Source organism: Mustela erminea, chromosome 3 (assembly GCF_009829155.1).
Source record: "Mustela erminea isolate mMusErm1 chromosome 3, mMusErm1.Pri, whole genome shotgun sequence".
Taxonomy (NCBI): domain Eukaryota; kingdom Metazoa; phylum Chordata; class Mammalia; order Carnivora; family Mustelidae; genus Mustela; species Mustela erminea.
This window is the reverse complement of record NC_045616.1, coordinates 31200037-31215001: the sequence shown is the minus strand read 5'-3', so window position 1 is coordinate 31215001 and position 14965 is coordinate 31200037. Positions and strand designations below refer to the sequence as shown.

Genomic DNA, 14965 nt, shown 5'->3' with positions numbered 1-14965 from the left:
TCTTCCAGTCACTTTTCCAATTATAAGTTCCTGTGACCACTGTGACCCACCCCCACCACCATCTCAACAGTAGGTATTATGTCTTCACAAGTAGGTGGACGATGGTAACATTTAACTGAGACTCAAAGGTGGGGAAGGAACATGACTGGGCAGGAACATCAGAGTGTGATTTTGTACTCATAAAACCTGAGGTGTCTGTGTGACACCCAATGGAAACCATCAAGTATGTATTTGGATATATGAGGCAAGAGCTCAAGGGAACTCAAGGTCACAATTGCAGACTGGGGGTATGTGTGGGGAAGGGTCAACCGTTTATATTTGGTGTTTAAACCAAAGGACTGGATGAGTTCACCTAGAGAGACCAGATGGTCAGAGAAGAGAAGGTCTGTGATGGAACTTTGAGGAAATCTAACATTTGGAATTTACGTAGGGAAAGAAGAGGCAGCGAATGAAATTTAAAAGGAGCCACCAGAAATAGAGGAAGCTTGTGACACTACACAACCCAAGAAACACATTTCAAGAAGGAAGGGGTAGCCAGCTGTTTTGAACGATGCTCAGAGGCGGGATAATTTGAGGACACAGAACTATCCTCATTGCTCACAGCCTCTGACCAGGGGTCCCTAGGGCAACAACGCTACTCCAAAGAGCAAGGAGATGACTCAAATATTTCGTCTGTTTTAGGAGACATTATATTTAGTGATCCTCAGATCTGTGTGCTTCCATTTACCTGAGTCTCTCCTTTCTACCTCTTTAAATTTATGGTCCCTTTCTTGTTGACTGTACTTTTGGCTTCAGTCCAAGTCCCTGAGCTCTTCTAGCCCCAAGGAAGCTATTTATTATATGAGTTTCCAAGGTAATGTATTAATGTTTTAGGGCCGCTATAACAAAGACCACAGACTGGGTGACTTAGAAATTTAAATCACCACTCTGGAAGTTAGAAGTCCCAGCTCAAGTGTCAGCAGGCCAGTTTCATTCTGAGGCCTCCTTGGCTTGTAGATGGCCGTCTTCTCCCCGTGCCCTCACGTGGGCTTTCCGTGTGCATAGCTCTATGTCCTAATTGCTTCTTATAAGGACATCAGTCATATTGGACTCGGGACCATGCTAATGATCTCATTTAACCTTAATTACCTCCTTAAAAATACTGTTTCCGAATACAGCCAAATTCTGAGCTACTAGGCTTTCTGGCTTTAACATCTATTTTGGGAAGACACAATTCTGCCCATAACAAGTTTATTATTTTTTTCTCAGATCCTAGACATGACTTAAGACTCTTACTGCCACAGGCCTACCCTTCCTGGGTATCCAGGTCACAGATCTATACAATTACTCAAGTTCTAAATTCTGCCTCTTGACCTTCTATCTTTTACTCATTGCTTTCCTCTCTCTTGCAACCTTTGAACTTTCCTTGGGTCATCGTTGAGACTTTGCTCTGATTACTTGAGTATAAACTTGTCATACTGCTGACCTGCTAAACAACAATTCAACAGGGATACACAGACTGACCCCAGGAAAATTCAAATGATTGGAAACTAATAAATTACCTGTCCCCTGCCTGCTCTCTCTCCTTCTAATTTATCCTACATATTAGTGCCATAGTAACCTTCCTATTAGAACTGATATCTTGGGGCGCCTGGGTGGCTCAGTGGATTAAAGCCTCTGCCTTCGGCTCAGGTCATGATCCCAGGATTCTGGGAGCCTGCCTCCCTCTCTCTCTGCCTGCCTCTCTACCTACTTGTGATCTCTCTCTCTCTCTGTTAAATAAATAAATAAAATCTTTAAAACAACAACAAAAAAGGTACTGATATCTTATATTTTCCCTACCCAAAAGCCACTGATGACTCATCATGGTCAACAAAATCCAGCCTCAATTTCTAATTCAAAGTCTTTGGCAAGCTGATCCCTACTCTGCACACACCCCAGTTCTATTTGCTATTTTTAAGAGCATCTCTTCTACCTTCCAAACCCTGGTTATTGACTCAAACCAGAATAGTCTGCCTGCAGTGATGTCCTTTTGTTTCCCCATTCTGTGTCCTTGTCTCAATGTCCAACCCATTCTCCAAGCCTCAGCTCATCTACAAAAAATATTTCCAGATTTCCCCTCTGTCTGAGTCATAATCTCTCCTCTCCTCATTTTTATATTTTGAATCTAATCATAGTATTCATTGCTGTTTGTTTGCTTTATATTAAGGGTGTGTGTGTGTGTGTGTTCCCCACCATATCATGAGCTCCTAAATGATGAGGTCACATAGCACCTAGGACATAGTTTATGCTCAGTAAACGTCCTGAACTGAGAACCTTTGTGTTAGAAGTTCCATCCTGGCTTCTAATCCAGTTTTGGCTGCTTATAACCTTGGGCAGATCCCTTAACTTCTGTTGGCTCCCCTTGCTTCATCTCTAAAATAAGATAAATCATATCAGGGATGCTGTGAAAATTAATTATTTATCATTTTGAAAGTACCTTGAGATCTTTAAAGATTGGCATTTCTATTTTTGTGGCATCTTTCTCACTAGAGCTGGCAGTTCTTTTAAAAGAAACATGCAAAGGAGAGGCATGGACTGTTCAAAGAACAGTTTTTTCAGAACCGGAAATGTTTATATCCTGTATTTCAGACAAGGTCATCTTTTACCCTCAATAATAAATGATGGAGTCTTGAAGAAACCTGCTTTTCCTACCAGTGCGTTTGAAGTGATTACAGTATTTATGTTGAATTACAAAAAGATGAGTAAGTATTCTATCATGCGGAGAACAGAAATTTCCCCGAGGGAAGAAATAAATGAAAAAAAAATTTTTTAACATACCAAATGTAAATGACCTTTACAGAAAGAAACCTGCTGTTTATATGTCCTGGTCAAGGCTAGTAGTAGAAATACTCACTTGAGTAATTTGTTCATTCCAGGAGGCTCAAGACATAGCCAAAGTCAAGGGCAAAGGGAACAAAGTCATTGATACATAATAACTCATGTTTCATACACATTAACTCCGGATACATAATAACTCATGTTTCATACACATTAACTCCATCAGTCTTCCCAATACTCTCATAAGGTACTCAGGCAGGTCTTGCTAAACCTGTATTATGGTTGAGCAAACTGCAAGTCGGTGCGGTTGTGCAACTTATCCAAGGCCATCCCAAAATAGTGCAGCCAGGACTCAACCCGAACTCTTGACCCAAGTCCAGGGCTCCTTGCCTCACCTCACTCCATCTCAGCCCTAGGGTTCAGAGCACTGTGCACGGGACCTTGGGCTGCCTGAGAAAGATAACACAGGAACAAGGAGGGTGGGAAGGCAGAGAACTTCCTAACGTGGCTTCAAGCCTCTATTCCCCACCAGGTCCACTGGCCGCTCTGTGTAGGGATCCACCATTTCCCAAATGCCAGAGCTCTTGGTGCTGAGGTGAGCTTTATTTCCCTCCTCCTTCACCTCGGGCAGGGCTCTCCTCCTGAGAGGAGAGGCTGCTGTTGACCCCCATGCTGAGGCTGCTGTGTGGCAGTAACTTGGAAGTACTGACAAGAAAAGTACCATCTGGGGGGATATAGAGTTTATACCCCCAGCAGATTCCCCTGTGGCTCTCTGAAGAGAGGACTTGGCACCCAGAGAATGCAGCTCCTATAGTCTGAGGGCAGACCCTTCAAGACATGTCCGTGCTCCAGACACAAACCTCCTGGACTTCATATCGATTCTCTTCAGCCTCTTGCTCTGAAAGCAAATGTGAATGAGGCTATTGAGGAAGAAGGTCAGGAGTCCCTTCCATCTTAATGAAAATGCGGTCATTTCCCGTGGTTGGTTCTCCCCCTTGTGCTCCAATAGCACTTTTCTGGCTCTGGCAATATTCCTCACCTTGGGCCTTAGGTTATGGTTCTCTCTCGATGTGTCTTATCTCCCCAGTTGGAGCATAAGCTTATTGAGAGCAGGAAAAATGTTTACTATGGTGGTGACAATAAAGGCCGGCACTATTTACTGAAAACATATAGAGTGGTAGGTGTGGCGCTAAACACTTTGCATATCAGGTGTCACGAATCTTTGTAACAGCCTATGTAACAGGTGTCATTATTTTCATCCAGACTTTATAGCTGTGGAGATAGAGAAATGGAAAAATTATTTGCCCTAGATATCACATCTAATAATCATCAATGCCAGGACCAAGAGTGAGGTCTATCACCATCCTTCTGTGTAACCCCTGAATGACCACGTAGACCTAGTAGAAGGGCACTTAATAGGGTGCCATAAATATTAGCTGGATTTTAGAAAACTGCTGTATAGTTCAGTTTGGAAGACACATTATAATAGCTAACATTTTCATTGCCAGAACCTGTATGCAACCTCTCCCCCTTCAGCTTCTTTCTCTCCCCCAAAGCCAAACATCTTTCTTTACTTTTCTCTCCATTTATTTGTTGAAGAAACTGGATCACTGTGCTCCTCTTGCAAAGTTTCCTCTCCACTGGATTTTGTCCATTGTATTACCTAATCCTCATAACAATCATACGATTAATCTGAGGTAGGTACTGCTATTATGGACCATTTACAGGTGAGAAAAACATGGCTCAGAATGATGGAACTTGTGCTTAAGGTGACATAGGAAATGTTAAGTGAGGACACAAACCTGGGTCTCACTGACTTCGGGAAGGTCAAACAGCCTCTCCTATGGGTTCACCCAGTGAGCATTCACCAAATGGGTATCAGTCTCTGTCCTGTAATTCATTTCACCACTTACACTGAGAACCAAAACTTAAAACAGAAGAGCATGTAAATGTTTTATGTTTGTTTGCCAATTTTATGAGCGTTATAACTAACATTCAGTGTTTGACTAAAGAAGCATAGCATACACGGTTCTCTAAAATGATCAACTTAGAAATTGGTGCTTAATCAAAGACTTTATCATGGGTAGTTAACTTATATGTGTGTGTGTGTGTGTGTGTGTGTGTTTTCTTTACAAAGCTCTTTTTTTTTTTAAAGATTTTATTTATTTACTTGTCAGAGAGAGAGAGAAGAGAGAGCACTGGCAGATGGAGGCAGAGGGAAAAGCAGGCTCCCCACCAAGCAAGGAGCCGGATATGGGACTTGATCCCAGGATGCTGGGATCATGACCTGAGCCGAAGGCAGCTGCTTAACCAACTGAGCCACCCAAGCGTCCCTCTTTACAAAGCTCTTTAACTCATACAATGAAAAGGTAAAATATATAAATTCAAAAAAGATTTGGATAAAACAATAGATCCACAGTGGCTTATGAGGGTGCCTGGAGGGCTCAGGTGGTTAAACGTCTGCCTTCGGCTCAAATCATGATCCCGGGATTCTGGGACGGAGATCTGCTCAGCAGGGGATTCTGCTTCTCACTCTCCTTCCCTCCCAGCTCGTAGTCTCTCTCTCTCTCACTCTGTCTCTCAAATAAATAAATAAATAAATAATCTTAAAAAAAAAAAAGATCCATAATGGTTTATGAAAGGACACCAAGGGTATTTGTGATAAATACCCGTTTTTTAAACATTGTAAACAGAAGTAATAAATACTTAATTCTTTAACATTTGGGGAAAGTTTTTTTTAAGATTTTATTTTTTTATTTGACAGAGATCACAAGTAGGTAGAGAGGCAGGCAGAGAGAGAGGGGGGAAGCAGGTTCCCCATTGAGCAGAGAGCCTGATGCGGGGCTCAATCCCAGGACCCTGAGATCATGACCTGAGCTGAAGGCAGAGGCTTAACCCACTGAGCCACCCAGGCGCCCCCACTTCGGGCCATTTTTAAAGAATAAAGAAAATAAAGCCCACCCGCCAAGGCCTTGCCCTCGACTCCCTCACCTTTTGAGGTTGACAGGAAAAGCAGCCAGTCTCCTCCACATTATGGGATGGCAGAGGTGAAGTTTGGCTTGTAAGTGGCAAGAGTATGATTCCCACTGTTGGAATCTGTGGAGAAGTTTCCAGAGGGGACAGATCATATGTTCACAGGCCCTGGGTAGGGAGACATTTGAGATAAGAAATAAAGTATCCAGTGCTAATGGACTAAGAGTCATTAAAACCTGGAATGAAGATCAGAGAAAGACACAAATCATAAAACACAGATATTCATACTTGTAAGAATGAAATGGAAAAAAAAAATGAAGATTGGAAGACAAGGGATTTAGGTTTCAGTTTAGTTGGGTTCCAGAAATTTCGATACGAAAATACTTGCATTTCTAAAGATGGAGATTTTGACCCTTGTAGAAGGAGGTCAGGTCACAGGATGAAATGGAACCTGACACTGAGCCACAGACAAAAGGCCTCACGTCTCCCAAAGACGCCAAGCCAGAGGTTAGCAATGCTACAACCAAGACTACTCCAGCCACTCCCCGAGCCTGCCATTGCAGACCTATCCTGACTTCCCCCTGCCCAGACCTTCACTCTTGTCTCACTCACATTGCAGTGTACCCGGACTGTTTCAGGCAGGTTTCCACTGAGACTGGTAACAGATCTGAGTTTAGAACCTTGTTACTCAAAGTGTGGTCCCTGGACCAGCAGCACTAATGTCATCTGGAGGCTTCTTAGGAATGCAGAATCTCAGGTCCCACCCAGGACCTTCTGGATTAGAACCTGCATTTTAATAAGATCCTTAGCTATGTAATTAGCTTCTCTCAATGGTGATTCCAGACTCAAGGCTCTGGCAGTCTTTGGAAAAACATCATCCAATTTTTTCAATCCAGATCTCGGGTCCCCCCTTTCCCTGGTGTTCTGTGTGACACGTTCACCAAACCATTTTACAGGACATTCATGCTGGGGAAAAAGCAATAAACGAAACAGACAGCATCCCTTACCCTCACAGAGCTTACATTCTGGAGGCAGGAGATAGACTGATAAAAAATATATAACTAAGAAATGAAAAACAAGCAACAAACAAACAAAAAAACCTGGTTTTCTGTAGTCACCTCTACTCAGACACCAAGGTCAGGGCTGGAGTCCTCTGTATAGACATCTACTGTGTCTGACCTGACATGCACCCCCATCCCTTCTCTGTCTGCAGATGAAGGAGAAAGGCCTTGTTGACCCCCATGCTGAGAGCTGGCATAAGCAATCAGTGTCCAACAGTTCCCTGGGCAGATGGAAACAGTTTGACATTGCCCTGCAACTGGCCCTTCTCCAAATGTAGTTTCTCCTGGAGATAGTCAGGGTTTTAAAGTTACCCACATGCACATCTGTCATCTCACCTGTAGTGCTTGTTATGTTATTTAATGAGTGGGGCGTAACAGATCAGAGTTTTATAGAGAGACCCAATAAAGCAGGCCTACTGATTTTTTCCAGTCATAAGACTGCTCCACAGGCTCCTTTGCTGGTTTCCCTTAGGTCATTTCCACACTCACAAGAGCCACAAGTGCAGGAGACAGAGGGAGGGCTTCATTTCTTAGGAGCCAAAGTGACAGCAAGCTCAGCATCTGGTCAGTCTGATTTTAAAATTGAGGCTGACCACAGTTCATTTTGGGGAAGTTTTATTATCATTATTTTTGTTTAGGCAAAACACTCCACCATAAATTAATTTGAAGATTTTTCTATCAAGAGAGAAGTAAAGCAGACTACCAGCAAAATGGGACCAAGCAGAAAAGCGAAAGAAGGGGAGGGAGTATTTCTTCACCAGCACAAGGGAAGTCTTAACTCAGAAGCCTGCTTCAGCCAGAATCAAAGAACAGTCTCTCTTTCTCTCTCCTTCATAACCCTGGCCCAATTTGCTTTTAAAAATTCTGCAGCCTGGTATGTTTACAGAAATCCACTCAGGCATACATAGTTCCATTTCTTTCTTCCAGAAAGATTTTGATTTTACGGTTTCAAAAAATACACCTATCATGTCAGGCCTGAATGAAATAACTATTTACATTCCTTTAGTTCTCCCAATCTTTACCCACACACACAAATACTTTTTTTTAAAAAACATGTTTCTTATCATTGAATATGCACAATTTTGCTTTCCACATTTTTAATTTTGTGTTTCTACTGGCGATTTTTTTTCAAGTCATCAAGTATAACTTGAGAGCCTGTTCTCTAATTCTTGTGCTTCAAAATGGAAGAGTTCTATTTTAAAGGGATTAAGTTGTGGTAAAAGCTGAGTTGCAGGAGTTACTTCAAGTGAAATATCTGCTTTATTTAGTTTCTGGCTTAAGAGATGCTACTTAAGCTTCACGGAGTCATCTCCCTGGTCGTCTGACTCTGTCCTTTGCTCTATGTCCTTCATGTGGCATTCCTAAAAATGAAATGCCGATGTAAACTTTATAGGAGAAAAAGCTTTCCTGATAGATTTCAAATAGAGAAAGTTGAAACTATAACCCTGATGATACAGAAGAATCAGCTAGAACCAGAAGGAAAGACAGACGGTGGTGTGGGTGACTATGGGATTTGACAATCCAGAGAATCCGAGAAAATTTTAGAAGCACGTGGAAAACAACAAAGGGATTCCTCAAGACAGCCTCAAAGGCTTCTTTTGTCTGGAACTTGTTAAAGTACCTCTATCAATTCAAAGCATTAACCTCTCTACATTGTTCTCTTTATAGATAAAATGTGAAGGGAAAGGACATTACTGAACAAATTACTCTTCACTGTCGTCCAAGAAATTATGACAGATGATGCCCTAGGTCCCCCAGGGCTTATACATAATAGAGAGGAGTAAAGAGCAAAATTGTACATCTTAGGCCATGTTTAAGACAAGAAAATATCAAATTTGGTAAATTTGGTAATACTAAATTAAAACTTTTTCCACTCCCCTACCAGTGCTTCCTGGGATCATATTTAAAAAGGAGAGCAAAAATAGCATAAAAGTCATCCCCAAATTTACCAAAAAAGGACTAAATTAGGAAGTGGAAAACACTAATGCTACTGTATTGTTGTCTACTGTGCTTAACAAGTTACCGCAAAACTCGGTGATTTAAAACAACATTGATGTCCATGGTTTTTCTGAGTCAAGAACCTGAGAGCAGTTTACTTGGGTAATCTGGTTCAGGGCTTTCCATCTGGAAAGACTGGACTGGGCCTGGAGGATCCTCTTCCAAACTTGCTCATTAGACTCATTGGCTGTTTGCAGAATCATCAAGCGGATCTCTCTATCAGGCTACTCAGTCTTCTCATGATGAAGAGCTTGGCTTCCTTGAGAGTAAATGATTTGAGAGAGAGAGCAAGAAGAAAAATAGGATGCCTTTCACAACCTAGACAAATATCTTCACTGCCACCATATTGTATTTGTTAGAAGACAGTCACGGAATCCAGGTCACACTCAAAGTGAGGGGAATTTGCTTCTACCTTTTAGGAAGAGGATGTCAAAGATTTTGTGGATATATTTTCAAACCACAGTACAATAAGCTTTTTTAAAAACCACGAGGAGTTGGCGGTGTGGGGGTTGAGGGAAGGGTACCATCTTCTAGAACAGCAGAAAAGTTAGATACACAAGAAAGCCCAGCCCCCAACATCATTGCCACCCCCAGAAACTAGAGAAGGCCATCAACAAAACCCTGAGAGTTCTCACCAATACTCCCAAATCTGGAGCCAGGTCTGTACAGATGTATGTATCTCTCCTTCATCTTCCGAATGAAGAATAATAGGGATGGATATGGATAGAGAAAGAGGCAGAATAGAGAAAAAAGCAACATTATAGACTCTCTCTGGAAAGTGTGAAAGACTCCAGGGTTCCAGGCTGAATTGGGGAAACAACCCCAACCCAAGGGTACCTTGGGGCTGCACTCACACCCCCATCAACATTCACAATTACTCTGTTTGCTTTTCAGGCTTCCAATTCCAAGCACCTCCAACTCTCTGGGGACTTTTCTGACCAGCAAGGCTCACTTAGCCTCCTGTAGGGCAGGCAGGAAGTACTGGAGCATTAATGCCTCCTCTTAGCAAAACTCAACCAGTGACTGGACAACAGGTGGGATAAATATCCCGCCCCTCCACTCCTCATGATGCTCACTCTAACATCTGTTCTGTAGGGTCTACAAGAGTTCTCTGGTGGGATCAAGCTCGCGCTGGCCACACAAGTGCCCTACTCCATAGCATGCCCTCGCTGTTCTTCCTCCCTCTACCGGCTTCCTTCCCTTCCTCACTTTTCCACTCCCCTACCAGTGCTTTCTGGGATCACTTCCCAAAGAAACCACTTTTCCTCATTACTTGCCTTGCTCTGAGCTTCTGTGGAAACCCAGCCTACAAGCCCTGAGCCACGGAAGAGAGTAGAATAAACACCTGCATGAGAAGTACAGGCTCTAGCCCAATCCCGGAAGGGTGAGTAGAACCCAAGTAGTGTCAAAGAGAACATACTCATCATTATCTGTAGTATGATTTCATTTTATTTTTTTAATTTATTTGACAGACAGTGATTACAAATAGGCAGAGAGGCAGGCAGAGAGAGAGGAGGAAGCAGGCTCCCTGCTGAGCAGAGAGCCCGATGCGGGGCTCGATCCCAGGACTCTGAGATCATGACCTGAGCCGAAGGCAGAGGCTTTAACCCACTGAGCCATCCAGGCGCCCCAGTATGATTTCATTTTTATAAAGATATTTTTCTCTTGCTCCCCATCCAGACAACCAGCCAGCTACCATCCATCTCTTGTTCAACTATGTATAGACACCAGAGAAAGGTGTCTAAAATCATGCTTTCCTAACGTTAGGTCTAAAGATCTCTAGATGGTGCAACCTAAGGTGTTTTAAACCCTTATACTCTGCTTTTCTGCCCCTGCACACATTCTTTATAATAAACACGTGCCATTTTTATGAAAACAATAATGGTTTTTTCCTTAAAGAAGCAAAGACTGCAGACAAATATGCCAAGAGGTGTACAAGAATATTTCATTTTGTATACATTTTTTCTTATGACTTTTTATGTTTTTAGTAAGAAACAATTTTCTCCTCATCTCTATCAAATTGGTAATGAGTTTTTATTTTTTTTTTCTTTAAGATTTTATTTACTTGACAGCATGAGAGGGAACGCAAGCAGGGGGAGTGGGAGAGGAAGAAGCAGACTCCCCACTGAGCAGGGAGCCCGATACAGGGCTCCATCCCAGGACCCTGGGACCACGACCTGAGCTGAAGGCAGACGCTTAACAACTGAGCCACCCAGGTGCCCCACTGATGGGTTTTTAACCTGAAAATACACAGTGCTGACAAAAGGCAGCAAAATAGATAGTTTTATATATTACAAAGCAGGGAGGAGGATTCTTGAAAGCTGTGAATTGGTAAGTTGGTAAAACCTTCCAGGAAGGTAAATTAACAATATAAACCAAAGGCTTTAAAAATATCTATGCTTTTGATCCAGTAATTCTGCTTCTGTGTATTTAGCCCAAGGCAGTGTTTCCCAAAGCTTGGTCCCACTATCAGAATCACATGGGCCCTTCCAAAGATATTTGAATCGATATCCTGGATTCAGACTGAAACCTAGGTATTTCGCTATAACAAAGTCTCCTGATAATTCTTATATACATTAAAGCTTGAGTCCTACTGGCCTGAGCAAATGAAATTCATTTATTAATGCTTCCTGAGTCCCTACTAAGAATCAGGCTCTATTCTGTGCATTGGGGACACAGCTATAAATCTGTAAATAACACAGAAAAAGTCCCTGTGCTCATGGAGCTTGTTTTTTTTACTCAAAATTTTTATTTATTTATTTTTAAAGATTTTATTTATTTATTTGACACAGAGAGAAAGATCACAAGCAGGCAGAGAGGCAGGCAGAGAGAGAGAAGGAAGCAGGCTCCCTGCTGAGCAGAGAGCCCGATGTGGGGCCCGATGTGGGGCTCGATCCCAGGACCTGGGATCATGACCTGAGCCGAAGGCAGAGGCTTTAACCCACTGAGTCACCCAGGTGCCCCTACTCAAAAATTTTATAACAATATATTCATGATAGTATTATTCATGACAAAATGTAGGAAGTACAGGAAACGCTCAATGATATTTCAAAGAATGGCAAAGAACAGTTTTCATCATGTGTTGTCAGAGGAATATAGCTGTGATCCCTTTTTAAAAATACACCAATGCATCGATAAAAAGAGTAAGATATATATATATATATATACAAAATATAAGAGGGAGATATATATACAAAAATACTAACCTTTATGGGGCACCTGCCTGGCTCAGTCCTGGAACATGAAACTTCTTAATCTCAGGGTCGTGAGTTCAAGGCCAATGCTGAGCATGTACCTACTTAAAAATATATATACGTTAATCTTTATTATCTCTGAAAAACATGATTATAGATTATTTTTATAATCTATATATATGTCTTTATATTTTTTGGTAATTTCTAAATTTCCAGAATAAACATGAATTACTGACATAATTAGAAGAAAACACAGTGTTTTATAACGTTGATTGTGGGGCACCTGGGTAACTCAGTGGCTTAGGCCTGTGCCTTCGGTTTAGGTCATGATCTCAGTCCTGGGATCGAACCCCACATTGGGCTCTCTGCTCAGTGGGGAGCCTGCTTCCCCCTCTCTCTCTACCTGCCTCTCTGCCTACTTGTGATCTCACTATGTCAAGTAAATAAATAAATAAAATCTTTTTTTTTATAAGTTGATTGTAACACCAGGGGAAATGAGAAATTTTCCTATGCCAAAATATGTTCTGATTTAACAATATCAATACAACTACTCTCACTTATGAACTGAATCCTAGAACTTCTGATTCCATTTTGGGAGCTGTTCATTTTCAATTTAGTTTTAAGGAGATGAGCTTTTAAGTGTTTTCTGTGTTTGGCTAACAGATGAACCCTAAGTACTTTCCAGCTCTAACAAATGGAGAGCTCAGGAAGATTCTTTTTTCTTAAATTTTAAGTCTTTGTTGCTTTTTCTGGATTTCAAAAGTAATGCATAATTGTCATGTAAAAATATATATTTTTTAATTTTAAAGATTTTGTTCACTTATTTGACAGGCAGAGATCACAGGCAGGCAGAGAGAAGGGGTGGGGGAAGCAGGCTCCCTGCTGAGCACAGAGCCCCATGCGGGCTCTATCCGAGGACCCTGAGAACACGACCGGAGCCAAAGGCAAAGGCTTAACCCACTGCGCCACCCAGGTGCCCCATCATGTAAAAATATTAAGAGAAATATAGAACACAGAAAGAGAAAATCAGGCACTCCACCACCCCCAAGAAAACCACCTTAAAGGACTGGATTGGATTCTTTTGGATTATATTCTCATGCAAGAGATACGTGCTGTTTTGGATCTTGCTGTTTCCTGCTTCCAGATACCACAGTTATCTTTTCGTGTCCTCTTATAGAAACTCACTTCATCTTGGGAATGGCTGTATAAATTAGAATGGATGGATATGTGTTGACTTATTTAAAGAATTCTTCTCATTTAATTTTATATTTTCTTGATTATTGCTGATTTTGTAAGAAACCTACTGATTTGGTATGCTTACAGTTACATCTGGCTTCTTTACTCCTACCTCTTATTAGACCTAATTGCTTTTCCTTTGAGTCCCTTAACATTTCTAGGAAGGCAATCATATCATTTAGAGATCATGACACTTTTGTCTCTTCTCGATACTTCTCATCCTTTTTCTTTCTATTTTCTTATGCTTTGGCTAAGACCTCCATAAGAATGATAAATCTCGGGGCGCCTGGGTGGCTCAGTGGGCCTCTGCCTTCAGCTCGGGTCATGATCTCAGGGTCCTGGGATCAAGCCCTGAGTCAGGCTCTCTGCTCGGCGGGGAGCCTGCCTCCTCCTCTCTCTCTCTCTCTCTGCCTACTTGTGATCTCTGCCTGTCAAATAAATAAATAAAATCTTTTTTAAAAAATGATAAATCTCATTGAGCAGGGCCAGCAATGTAATTTCGGTAAAAGTTGATCTTTTGGGTTCTAGAACGATTTAGAAAGCTAGTCATCTTTTTTTTTTTTTTTTCCATAATACCCACCACCAGGCTCACTCAACTCCCCACCCACCTCTCCTCCAAAACCCTGTTTGTTTCTCAGAGTCCACAGTCTCTCATGGTTTGTCTCCCCCTCCAGTTTCCCCCAACTCACTTCTCCTCTCCATCTCCCACTGTCCTTCATGTTATTCCTTATGCTCCACAAGTAAGTGAAACCATAAGATTGTTGAATCTCTCTGCTTGACTTATTTTACTCAGCATAATCTCTTCCAGTCCCACCCATGTTGATACCGATATAAATAAAAGTTGGGTATTCATCCTTTCTGATGGAGGCATAATACTCCATTGTATATATGGACCATAAACCTATGTGGACCTGGCCTGAGTAGACTTGTTCTCAAACACCACCTTGCTTCCTCTTAACCTGACGATGTACCCTAGGGGTGGAGAGTTCAAGGTGGACGTTTTTCATTGCAGGCATCAGAGGCAGAATGAGGAGGTACTGGACCTACGGGGGTAGATGGTACTAATTTGCAGTTTCCATCTTCAGACAGAATCTTATTCTATTTCCAATTTCCTATTTTTTCCACCTTCTACCCCAAGAGAAGGAAAAGAAAGGAACCCCCCACCCAGTCTGCTTTCTTCACCTGTTTTATCCCCAGACAACTCTGCTCCCGGCTGGGCTGGATAGTGGTTGTTTCGGAAGGTAGAGCTGCTACAGCAAGTAGTAAAGAACTTCCTGGGCTAGCCAGTGGCTCTCCAAGTCGTCATGGGAAGGATAACTGAACCTAAAGACTTCGGTAGAATTCCTGATGGGATTTAAGCTGATGTAGAAAGTTGCTCTAAACCGAGTGGGGGGTGGTTAATTTCTTTAAATTATTTCCACTTAACCTAAAAATCAGGCTAGAAAATGGGAATTATGATGGCTTCAGGGAGAAAAAAAAGCAAAGACTGTTTGAGGTCAGCACAATGCTGTCAATACCCAAGTTGGAAAAGTTGGAAAGCTATGCTGTTTTTACTTAGTCTCATCTTGTTCTCAGTAATTGCTTCCTTTCAACCATAAAGTTGTTTAGTGGAGAAGAGCTATTCCAAGGCTTCTCTTTATATTCACTGCTGCAAGATCCCATTTTAGCATAATTACAGTCTTGGAGTTGCAGAGACAGGCTCAC

At 41.9% G+C, this 14965-nt stretch overlaps 1 protein-coding gene across 2 annotated transcripts in view; it reads left to right on the top strand.

The window, feature by feature from the left end:
* APC (APC regulator of WNT signaling pathway) overlaps positions 1 to 14965 on the top strand; it is a 338974-nt gene that overhangs the window by 137972 nt on the left and 186037 nt on the right. The gene's annotated exons all lie outside the window — the stretch shown is intronic.